Source organism: Quercus lobata, chromosome 3 (assembly GCF_001633185.2).
Source record: "Quercus lobata isolate SW786 chromosome 3, ValleyOak3.0 Primary Assembly, whole genome shotgun sequence".
Taxonomy (NCBI): Eukaryota; Viridiplantae; Streptophyta; class Magnoliopsida; order Fagales; family Fagaceae; genus Quercus; species Quercus lobata.
Window position 1 is genome coordinate 4,773,429 of NC_044906.1, and position 12,046 is coordinate 4,785,474.

Here is a 12,046-nt window from a genome sequence, read left to right on the forward strand (position 1 = left end):
TAGCCTACCTGCGGAAGGTTTCATCTCCATTTTTTCTCTTTTCTCATTTCCCCTTTCCCCAACAAAGCTGTATTCCCGGAGGAAAAATACAGCCGATGGGAAAAATATATTCTATCTTGAGTAAATATTTTATCACATTCACAATTGGTGGGCCACTCAGCAATAAGTGGGAGGAAGAAAAGGTATACTTTCTTAAATTGATGAAGCATGCGTTGGATTTGTGCAAGAAAGTGGGAGATCTAAGAGGATTGAGATGGAAACCGTTGCAATTTATCTTGGCCATCCATTTACAGTTCACACCCACGTATATTGTAGGCCAGTTCTCTCTCTCTCTCTCTCTATTTTGATGTTTCTCTTGAGTTTTCTTTTGTTTGTGTGTGTATCAACACCAAAAAAAAAAAAATGAAAACCGATGCAAGGCGCGAACCGATGCAAACGAAGTTATAGCCAAGTGAGCTAAGGTCTCAGTAAACACAACACAAAAATGCAAGGTGTGAACCGCTGCAAACCAAGTTACAACCAAGTGAGCCAAGGTCTCAATAAACACAACACAAAAAATGGAGGAACAAGAAAAAAACAAAAAATATCAAAATAAAACCCAGCAGCTTCGGGCATGTAAACAGATGCAGGGGCTGAATTTAGGTCTCACCGGAAACAAAAATTGGTGAACGGAGCTGTGAATGCTTGTCTCGGGCAGAAGGTGCTGATCGGCGAAACTGGAGCTCTGCTTCAGTTATTGTGGGTTTGGAAGAAGGAAAAGGGAAAGTGAAATGAAGAAAGTAAGCTTGGGTAGTTAGGAAAGTTAAGCCAAAATATCCGTTAGAGCTTCTGTGGGTCTGCAGTGATGTAACTACACACTGCTGTGGGACTCATTGGAAAAAAAATTACGAAAATGCAAGGTGTGAACCGCTGCAAACCAAGTTACAACCAAGTGAGCCAAGGTCTCAATAAACACAACACAAAAAATGGAGGAACAAGAAAAAAACAAAAAATATCAAAATAAAACCCAGCAGCTTCGGGCATGTAAACAGATGCAGGGGCTGAATTTAGGTCTCACCGGAAACAAAAATTGGTGAACGGAGCTGTGAATGCTTGTCTCGGGCTGAAGGTGCTGATCGGCGAAACTGGAGCTCTGCTTTAGTTATTGTGGGTTTGGAAGAAGGAAAAGGGAAAGTGAGATGAAGAAAGTAAGCTTGGGTAGTTAGGAAAGTTAAGCCAAAATATCCGTTAGAGCTTCTGTGGGTCTGCAGTGATGTAACTACACACTGCTGTGGGACTCATTGGAAAAAAAATTACGAAAATTGCCACTGAGTTAATAAACTCATAACTTGAAAACAAGCTTCTGGTGTTTTTGAAATTGGTAACTCAAAACTCAAAAAACTCAGTTTTGTAAACTGAGTAAGCAAACAAAAAATCATCCAAACAATGTTTCCTTATGTGGGCCCCACGAATTTTGAGTTATGAGTTAACAAAACTCAATTTTGCTAACTCAGTTTTGCAAAATCCAAGGGCTTATTTGGATAGTCCAAAAACTGAGTGATATCACTCAATTTTCATGATCCATCATCTAAAACTCATGGGTCCTATAAATGATGCAATGTTTGGATTTTGGATGTTTGTTTCCATCACTCAAAAAATCAAAATTTTGAATTTGGATTATGGAAACTGAAAACACAATTTTGATGTTTTCACATTTCCAAGTTATGAGTTATATGGCATTTTAGTAAATACATAAAAATAATGGGACCCACCTAAAGTCTTGTCACATTAATTTTCTTTCTTTCTTCATTTCTTCTTCAGGTCACACAGTTCTCCCTTTCTTTCTATTTTTTATTTTTTTTTATTTTTTATTATTTTTCTTTATTCCTTCTTCACTCCATCGCCATTCTTCTCTTCTCTTCTCTTTCTTTGTTTCCTCACACCGATTTTTTTCTTTCTTCCTTCACACCATTTTTTTTTTCATTCTTTTTTCTTGATGGGTTGTTATAGTCTTTTCTGGGCATTTTTGGCTTTGATTTTCGGACTAGATTATTTTAGTTTTTTTTTTTTTTTTTGGTATTTTATGGGTTTGTGATGTTTGTGCTACTTATTGGGTTTATGACATGAGATCAAAGTTTCAAATATCAACACCAAACCCTTAAAACTGAGATCTTTTGGCTTCATTTTCTAGGTTTATTTTATGAGATCAAAGCTTTTATTTTTATTTTTTATTTTTTTTCACTTTGCATTCTTCTTTTATCTTCAAGTTGTAGCCGTTGGGTTTTGTTTAAAGAGATGAAGATGTGAAGTGGAGAGGATGCATTTTGTTGAGCATTAATTTTTATGGGTCCCATAACTTTACTTAAAATTGAGTTTTTGAATTGAAATACCACTAAGAATTTCTAGCCAAACACACTACCAATAAAGTTATGGGAAAATTGAGTTAGAGATAATAGAATTGAGTAATGAATTTCAGTGATGAGATTTGAGTGTTGAGATATGAAAATTGAGTTAGCACCAAACCAAACAGGCCCTAAAGTTTTCGACTATTTGTTTCTCCTCTTGTTTTATTTGACCGTTTATCAAAAAAATAGAAGAAAAAAAAGTTGGATGGATATGGGGTTTTAGGATTTTGCTAATTGTGAATTGAATTGAAATAAAAAGGAAATTAAAAACTCAAAACTATACTAAATTCAGGAAGAGTGAAGGTGTTTACTATTTTTATGATCATCTTATCTAAACCCCCAATCCCCAAGTTTGAGTGGTATAGTCTCAAGTCTCAACTCTTGACGTTCAAGGCTTGTATCGCCATAATCTTTTAAGAAATTGACTATTACACTAATGATATTCAATCTAAAAACTCAAACTCATTCAAAATCATTAAGATTATTTTAAATTTGTATGGTCTCCTATTCCACGTGGGTTTCAGTTGGCCTAATTTATAGTCTAATGTATTCGAAAAGAAACCTAGATTCAAATATCATTTACACTAAAAAAAATTATATTCTTTTATGATAATTTGCTAGTTACAATAATAAAAAAGATGAGATTTGAACCTTGGAAGTTTCCATTAGAAATTATTTAAAATACCAATAGAATTATAAGACTTTTGACTTGTAATAAAAATCAATTGATATCTTGAACCGTAAATAGAAAACAGGAAATGGACACTTCAGGTTAAAAAAGAGCCCACTTCCAAAACCAATTCAAAGCTTCTTTTTATCTTTTGGAAATTATAAGTTAGTACTATTGTTATTCACACATATATAGCTCCCACTTATGAGTTTTGAATTTCAACCATCCCATAAAAAGGTATAAACACAAACACATTCTCAAATGAGTAATGATTATTATACATTTGTTATTGGACACTCTTGAGAATACGATTTCAATCGAAGTGATGAAATGTGCAATTTCAAAACATGATTTGAAAGAGAATATATACAAAATCTACAAAAACGAGTGTCTACCCAAATTTTCCCTACTCAAATTACCAATTGTAAAATTAACTAAACACAAACTCTCTAATTGCTACTTCTAAATTCTATTTTCTTTATTTTGGTTAGATTAGCTCACAGGTCACTTCTTCTCTTTTTTTGATACAAGAAAAAGAGAAGTCACTTCATTCTAAAGAAGAAGAAACTATCATTACCAGTACCAACCCACCGTCATCAAAACCAACAAAGATCAAAACCCACCTCCCTCTCTGTGTCTCTCTCCTTCACATAACCCAACTCCCTATTCTTCTTTCTCTACAACAGCACCCTTTTCTTCTTCTTATTTAGCATCAACCCCACAAAGGTCACACCTTTTCTCATCCTCCACCGTGTCCAACACCACCACCACCACCACCCACCTCCGCCTCCACCACCAACCCCTCTTATCCTACGCCACCAATGCCACCATACCTGTATCTGACTGCAATAACCGAGAAGATCTACAGTCACGTAAAACTTGCACAAAAATACCATAAGGGTCGTGGTGGATGAGAATGACAATGACCCGGATTCCCCATTCGGTTTCTCTCACTTTTAATCCTCTTGTTGATGTCAGGTGCATGCTCTTTTTTCTTCAAGATTGCTTCTTTATGTTGTGCCACTGTGTATGTCTTGTACTTTTGTGCTTTGTAGTTTTTGTGTAATGAGAAATTTTAGTTGCATTGATGAAATGGTTGGTCACTTTAATGTGAGTGTTTGGTTTGGTTTCAATGTAGCTATTGAGCTGTTCTTTGTTTGTTTGGATACAAGGGATTTCATTCATGTGTATTGTAAAGTGTGTTTACTAAGTGAAGAGTTGCTGGGTTTTTTGTGGGTTTAGTGGTTGGAAAAGATTAGGATTGGTTATTATGTAATTAAGAACTTGAATTTATTTGGTAATTTAATTTTATGTCTTTTTTTGGGTATGCTTTAATTGGTTTATAGAACAACTAAACAATGGAATTGGGATTGTTGTCATTTATTCCCACTCATTGCCTAGGTTCAATCTCAGGTAACAATCTGTGGCTGAAATTCTGAACTTCTTAAAAAAGAAAGTGTTTTTTTTTTTGATGGGTGTGTACCGATTACACCAATTTTTAGGGTGTTTAGAAAGAAGCATAAAATGAGATAATTTCTCTTAAAAGTTGGGGGCTATTCATAAATGCAAACTTGTTGAGTTGCTAGTCTATTGCAGAGTTGCTAAATTCCTAGAACAATAACTGGTGCATGGTATTTTTTATTTTTATTTTTATTTTTTCAGTTGGGAGGGGGACAGATTTGCAATGCTCTTTGATAGACGTCCATTACCAATTAGAAATTTGGGGAAGAAACGAATAGAATTATGGTTTACTACTTTTGTAATAGCATGCATATAAATTGGATGTAATTTCTAACTTGCACCATTTTTTTGCAAGGAGCATGAAAAATTCTTTGAGGTCATTGTTCTGGTTTGTTGGAAGAAGCAAACAAATCCTTGGGGGATAAAAAAAAAAAAAAATGATATATTCACATTTGATTGTGTCATAGAGGTTATTTCCTTTTTCCATTTGTAATTCTTTAGGCTACCTTGTGTCTCTTTTCACGAAGTAGTCTCATTTTAACAAAATTATTCTTACCTATCAAAATATAGAGGTTAATGCCTTTTGAATTTTGAATTGATAGAAATCATAGTTTCGTGTGTTTAGGTGATCCATATATACTCTTTTGGGTAATTGGAGAGCTATTAGATAGGCCAAAATTCAATGACTGTTAGTCTGCCAATGTTGCTATTTCAAGTGAGCTTAGAACAAGATTAGTCAGGTAAAGATCATTCTCATTTCCTATATGGCTTGTCCATTTATGTTACTTTAGAATTTTTTATTATTCATTTATAATCAGGTTAGTTGGTTCTTTGCAAATATAATTCTATGATAATGTAGTATTTTAGGAGAATATTGTGTACACATCCTGTGTACATGAGGTATCTCCTCTATCCCAAATAATTTTTTTCCACTTATAAAAAAATCAGGTTAATTGGTTGACAGAACCTGGCTACTACTAAGTGAATTTAATGGTTTAGGATGTTTCCTCAAACTATATTGGGAGATAGAGATACTTATGAGAATAGAATTGATACAAAATATTATCATTGGCCAAAGATGGGTCATTTAGCATCTTGCTTACTCCTCTGGCATGCATTTTTCTCCCATGCATAATACATTTGTGTTATTCTTGGTTGCTATCCTAAAGATTTTGTTTGAAAATTTTGAGTGCGGCATGCTTATTTCTATTGAATATGTGGACATGGAAGAAAAAAGAAAAAGAGAAAAGAGTTTAGGTTGCAGGGGGACTACTGTTGGGAGATAATTCTTTAGCTCATTTTACAATCCAGAATTAAGATGAAGCTAACTACGGGATGAGATGGGAAATTGAAAGAACTGAAAGTTAGGTAGAGATCATTAAAGTTCATACAGTTTAGCTTTCTGGTAATGAAACATCAGTTTAGATTCTTATAGTCATAGAAAGATATAAGTTGTGTAGATACCCTACCAATTTCTTGATAAGAAGTGGCTATCTTTGAAGTCCTATTGAAACAATTTCTGCGTGCAAACTCTTATATGAATTTTTTCATTTATTTTGAAGGTCAAGTGTCTGCTTCTTTTTCTTCCTTAGCATTTCCCACTCTGGTTAGGAAATCTTTAGAAACATTTTTATTTAAAACTATTTTCTTTGCATTGTTCTGTGATAACATTACTTTTTAGGTTTTTTTTTTTTCCCTAATCAATTGGTGTCCAAGGTAATTTAATGACTTTCAAATTGATGATCCATTGGATTTTGGAATTTGACCATTTGTCTATTTAACATTTTTTACTGTTCTCTATGGTTAGTTTGAGGTTCTTCTGTGCAATTTTAAATGGCTGATGATTATGAATTAGAATATCTGTGATTGGTTTGAAAGAATGATATATATGTAAATTTTTTGGGGCTACAAGTGAGTAACTTGAGTTGATTTTTGAAATTTAAATTGTTGGGTATGAACTTTAACTGCATATTTGCTTCCTGCTGTCAATCACTATCTTGATAGAAGTTGGTTAGTTTGAACAATAATTGAACTTTTGAAGACTACAAACAAATATACATTCATTTTTTTAGTTGTGGCTGGACAATTTAACTGCAGTGTATTGACTTAAATTTTGAGTTTTGTTGATTTCTTGTTATATTTCTTTTCCTCATTTATTTACATCTGGGATCTTTTAGTTCATCATACTTATATAAATGATGACTGACATTTTTTTCATTCCTTCTTCCCCCTTGCTTTTGATGGCAGTATCACCATATTTTTACTTTGCCACTGAATTGGCCAACTGCACATTCACTTCAGTATACCTTGAAATATATATGCATAGGAAAATCCCTTTCCAGAAAGCTCTAAGCTGGAATTTCTATCAGCCTTCAGGGGCTGGCATTGATTTAGGCTTCTTTGAAATGGATAACCTATAGAAGCCCTTACCAAGAGAAGACATCTTCCCACTTGTTATCTTTGAGGAAACATGGCTTGCCACCTCTCTCAACTGCTGTGCAACCTAATCAGCCTTTGCCAACCATGTTTCCTCATGCTCAGATAACTCAAGCTGTCCTGGAGAAGAATAATGAGGGCCATTTTCAAGTGAGAGTAAATCTAAGGTATTGGTAAAGGGTTCGTCATACACATATAAATGATGACTGACATTTTTTTTCATTCTTCCTTTTTTGAAATAAAATTCCTGGAGAATAGGTGATTAGCTATGGTAAATAATATGCTATTCACTATTCATTATGGTTTCTAATTGGGCCAGTGTGGTGGGCTCTTTGACCTGTTTTTAATTGGTGATGAGTATGCTTCTCTTTGTTGGCCCTGCAAAATCAGAGAATAGCTTCTTTTTCTTTTAGGTAGAAGTAAAGATGAATGGTTGGTCCATGTATTTCTTGGATTCCTTGATGTCTATGTTATGTTGGTCCATGAACTACTTAGATAGGAATGCAAGAATCCAATGAAGGATCTGACCATTGGGTAGACTGTACAGCTGACTAGATGGGTCTTTTTTGTGAAAAATCAGTTGAGAATTTAATGCATACCGGTAATAATGCAAACTATTTTATCTAGGAACTAGTCTAGGTCCTAGATGATGCTGTAAAGGATATCAGTAGTGCTATCAGTTGGCAATTATGGGCAAGGTCAAAAAAAGTACTTGGTTGTCAAAGTTGGGCGTCATAGGAATGGGGATGGCTACCCCCATTGCTTGATGTGGTGTCTCTAGAGAGAGAGGAATAAGTGAATAACTACAGAGAGAACTATTCCTGATTATTATTATTATTATTATTTTTTTTTTTTGAACTTTGTTGGATTGGATGTCTATTTTATGGAGTCATTCTCTTTGTTTGATTTCCGATTTGATAGATCTATGTAATTTCAATGTTTGATTGTATGGTCCCCAGTCGTATGCTTCCTGTATACTTGGGTGACTCGATTTTTTGTTATTAATGTAACCTTTTTACTTATGAAAAGTAAGTACTTGGTTGTTGAAGTGATAAATTTCAAGAACATCTCAGATAGTTTAAGGTTCAGTCTTGGAATTGGTTTAATTGAAGCAACCCATCACTTAGTCTGTTGATGATTTAACCAACTGGGTCTGTCTGGTGTGAAAATGCTTGCTGTAGTAGCAGCTGCTTATTGAGATACAGGTGTCTGGTCCAGAAACTCAATTGGGCCTTCAGTTGCCCTACTAGTACATCTTGTGCATCCTAGTTATTGACAATACCAGGGAAAGGACAATAGTAGGTGATATATGAATGGAAATCAAGAAAATCTTGTGTAGATCTGATAAACATTATTCCAGTCATGGCCATCTTAATTGCAATACAAATTATGTCATGGAAAGGAGCATCCAAGCATGTACTAGGCAAATGTAATTATTATTTTTTGGGACTTTGCTTTCATGCTTTGCACAGAACGTGATGTAATCTGGAATATGTTCCTGTAGTCCTTAAACCAGCTTGTTCAATAAGTTGGCTGAGGTTTTTTATTTTTTACTAGTGAATATTTTCTGATGCAAGACTTAAAGGTGGAAAATAATTAAAGGAAAAGACTATAATGATCTTTCTTTAGTATCTAATATTTCATTAGAACTGTTCTACGATAAGTTTCCAAAGTTAAGCTGCTTGAGTTTAGTTTTGTTGCAAATAGCTCCACTTGGTTTTGTTTTGGTTTGAATTTCTCTCTCTTCCAATGTTGAACAGTAGTTTTTGCATTTTCAGTGTAAGTGGCCAGCCCAGGAGCAAAAAAAATAAAATTAGTAAAGGTAAGAATTCAGAAATGTTTTTGTTTATATTGGATTTTGATGACCTGTCTTTAATATTCTTCTCTGTTCACCCCCCCCCCCCCTCTTTAAAAGTTAAAAAAAATCACCTTTCACATGTTCTAGTTTTCTCTTTTTTACCCAAGAAATATCTTTGCCTCATGTAATGTTATTTCTGTTTTCACTTTTCAGCATCATCCTAAGATAGGAAATTACCAATTTCTTTGCACTGGTGAAAAATCCACAGGACTCATGGGTTGTTATCACTCATACAGCTTTTGAAGCACAGTCCCAATTTGGTAAACAGCTATAACTGCTCATGTAAGAAGTTGTCCATAGTTGGAGATCAAGTTCTCTCTGTATGGAATTTACAGAATCTTTCCTTGGTTTATCTCTTTGAAAATCTGATACAGTTTTCTTAACATTGGGTGAGTTACATACCAGAAAAAAGAAAAATAAAAAGAAATCTTTCTTTTACTACCCTTTTATAGAGGTTTTTTATTCTAATAGCAGGAAAAGTTTACACCTTTCTGTTTAAATTGCATTTTGTTTAGGGAAGATTTTATCTTTAATATGTATTTTTGTTTAGGGTAATTAGGAGGAGGAAATTTTCATCATGTAATAATAATAAGAGTTAATTACAATTATTCAACTTTAACAATGGGGATGTTTGCATTGTGTATCTAAACGATAAATTTCTGCAATCAACATCCTAATTCAAAATTAATTTGCAATTCACACTGTACCATCGAAATCAATCCATAAATTAATAGATTAGTGGATGGTTATCCATCCTAAACTTTTAGGATATTTGTAATGTGCATAATTTTGTAATTAGTACCTTAATTAGATAATATTTTATTTACAAATGTAACTCATTTCCAATTTGGATGATGGAGTGGATATTGCAACTTAATCTTGAAATAGGATGTTGATTATAAAATTTTGTAATTTCTGCATATTACAAATGCCTATTGTTAGGATGGATGGTTATAAATAACCTCACAAATAATAAAGCTAATATCCTTAACTACACTAATTAAACTATATCATGAATCACTCTCTCTCTCTCTCTCTCTCTCTCTCTAGAGCTTGTTAAGGGGGAGGCCGGGGGGGAATATTTGCTACACAAGTAACGGGGAAAAGTGGCTTGGAATGTCCAAAAGTGGATGTGAAAATTGTGGGTGCCATGGGAAAAGGGAACAAAAGTGTGGTCTCCAGTCTTATATAGTGTCCAAAAGTGCAAAAGAATCACTGACTATACTTATTGCTGAGGATTTGAATCTTGCTGAGTTAGTTCTTTACAGATGAAAAGTAATCACCTCGATTTTCATGTTACTACTGTAGTACCAGCATTTTTTTTATTGGCATGGTGATTATCTAGCTCACTTTCACTGCTACGAGGAAGATTGCCAGTCCAACTCAATGAAAAACAAATAGAAAAATGAATAGAAAAAAAAAAAAAAAAATATATATATATATATATATGTATGTATGTATGTTGCAATAGGCTTCATGGTAGTAGCAGTGTATGCTAACAAGGTTGGACCATTTTTTGTCCCCTAACATTAACAATCTAATAATTCACTTTAGCTGTCACCAACAACCATCCCATCCAACATAAAGGAGCCTGTGTCCTGAGCTTATTATAATAGCAGCTAGGGTCTCCCTGACCTTAATGTTGGGGTCCCAACTCTTATCTTTGCTTGACCAAGTTTAGTTTATGAAAGACTGGTCCTTCAGCCTTTGTGTGATTGTCCCTCAATTTAGAGGATACATGACCCTTTGAGGGGGGACCCAACTGAGCTCGTTCAGTCCTTTAAGACCAGCTGTGCCTGTGCCTGTGATTTGTGAACAAAAGTCACCACCCAATTTTCAGACTTCAATATGCAGCAACTCTTTGACAGACAATAATAAAACATGATTTTACATCTCACTCCAGTCACTCCACCATTGTTGTGACCCTCCTGTATTTTATTTTTACCTCATTGATTCTAAACTAATGTATAGAAGAGAATGAAAATTTTCAGCATATTTTGTCTTTCACTCTTGTCTTTTCTCCTTAATAAAGAAGAGTGAGATGGGACTAGCAGTGGTGACCCTACATGAGCGTGAGCCTAGTAAGTAACCTGTGTCTGAAATCAATGTTTCACGGGCATGAATGAATGAGGGAGCTGTAAAAGGCTTCTCATGTGGAGTTGGTATCTTGGGTACCCGTCCTATGGAGTGGGTCTCTCACAAACGTGTGGGTGCCCTTCAAGTGGAGTTGATATTTGTGTATCCGTCTTATGGAGTGTACCTCTCGCAAGTATGTGGGTGTTCCTTCAAGTAAAGTTGGTATCTTGTGTGTCCGTATTATGGAGCATACCTTCCACAGACATGTGAGTGCTCCCTCAAATGGAGCTGATATCTTGTGTGTCTGTCACATGGAGCGTACCTCTCACAAGCATATGGTGCCCCCTCAAATGGAGCTAGAATCTTGTGTATCTGTCCTATGGAACATGCCACCTATAAGCATGTCACATGTCTGTGAGAGGCACGCTCCATAAGACAGACACATAAGATAATTTTTCCCTCAAGTGGGTTAAGACCTAACATGACCTTAGCACCGCTTAAACCACTCAAGACCAATCCATGTGAAGACCTTAAGAACTAGGCCATGAATTTGGAAACTAGAGAAAATGTTAGTATTAAAAACTATGAAGGAGCTACCTTACATTGATCCTTTTATTTGATGGAAAGTAATATTAACATTAGTAAAACATGGATTGCACTATTGATCCTTTTCATTATCTACATCCTTATTTTATTTTTCATATATTCAATGGAAATTTTAATGCTCATTAAGTCTTGCGTCTTAACAAAAGAGTTCATTGCACTATTGCTATAGTGACATCTTGAGGGAAGTAATTCCTGTGGATTTTTCATTGAGGGATTGCTATTGTAAAGGCGTTGTTGTAATTGTTAGGAGGACAATTTTTTTAATCTTTTGAATTTGAAATGAAGTCGTGCTCTTCATCAAAGATTTCGTACACATCTTGAGAGAGAATAATGGAAAGTAATCACTTTCCATATTAACATGAGTAATTTCTAGATTTGAATAAATCAATATTATCAACTTGTAATACTAATCCAAAATGTGAAATTAATTTGTAGTCGGAGACAAACCTGGTCCTCTCCAAATATAGCATCCATTCTAACATGTTATAAACTAAGTAAACAAAGGATTTAGTCTTTTGATTTTTGGAATTGTGGACATATGTTTTATGGCTGAAC

At 34.5% G+C, this 12,046-nt stretch overlaps 1 protein-coding gene and 1 long non-coding RNA gene across 3 annotated transcripts in view; both read left to right on the forward strand.

The window, feature by feature from the left end:
* The window catches only part of LOC115980154 (TMV resistance protein N-like), a 103,213-nt gene that overhangs the window by 44,514 nt on the left and 46,653 nt on the right, over positions 1–12,046 (forward strand). The gene's annotated exons all lie outside the window — the stretch shown is intronic.
* LOC115979950 lies at positions 3,579–9,192 on the forward strand. 2 transcript variants are annotated; one of them, XR_004089247.1, is made up of 4 exons: positions 3,579–4,032; positions 6,763–7,118; positions 8,730–8,773; positions 8,963–9,192. It is a non-coding gene; the product is annotated as an uncharacterized LOC115979950 (long non-coding RNA). The 2 variants fall into 2 exon arrangements; XR_004089246.1 differs by lacking the exon at positions 6,763–7,118.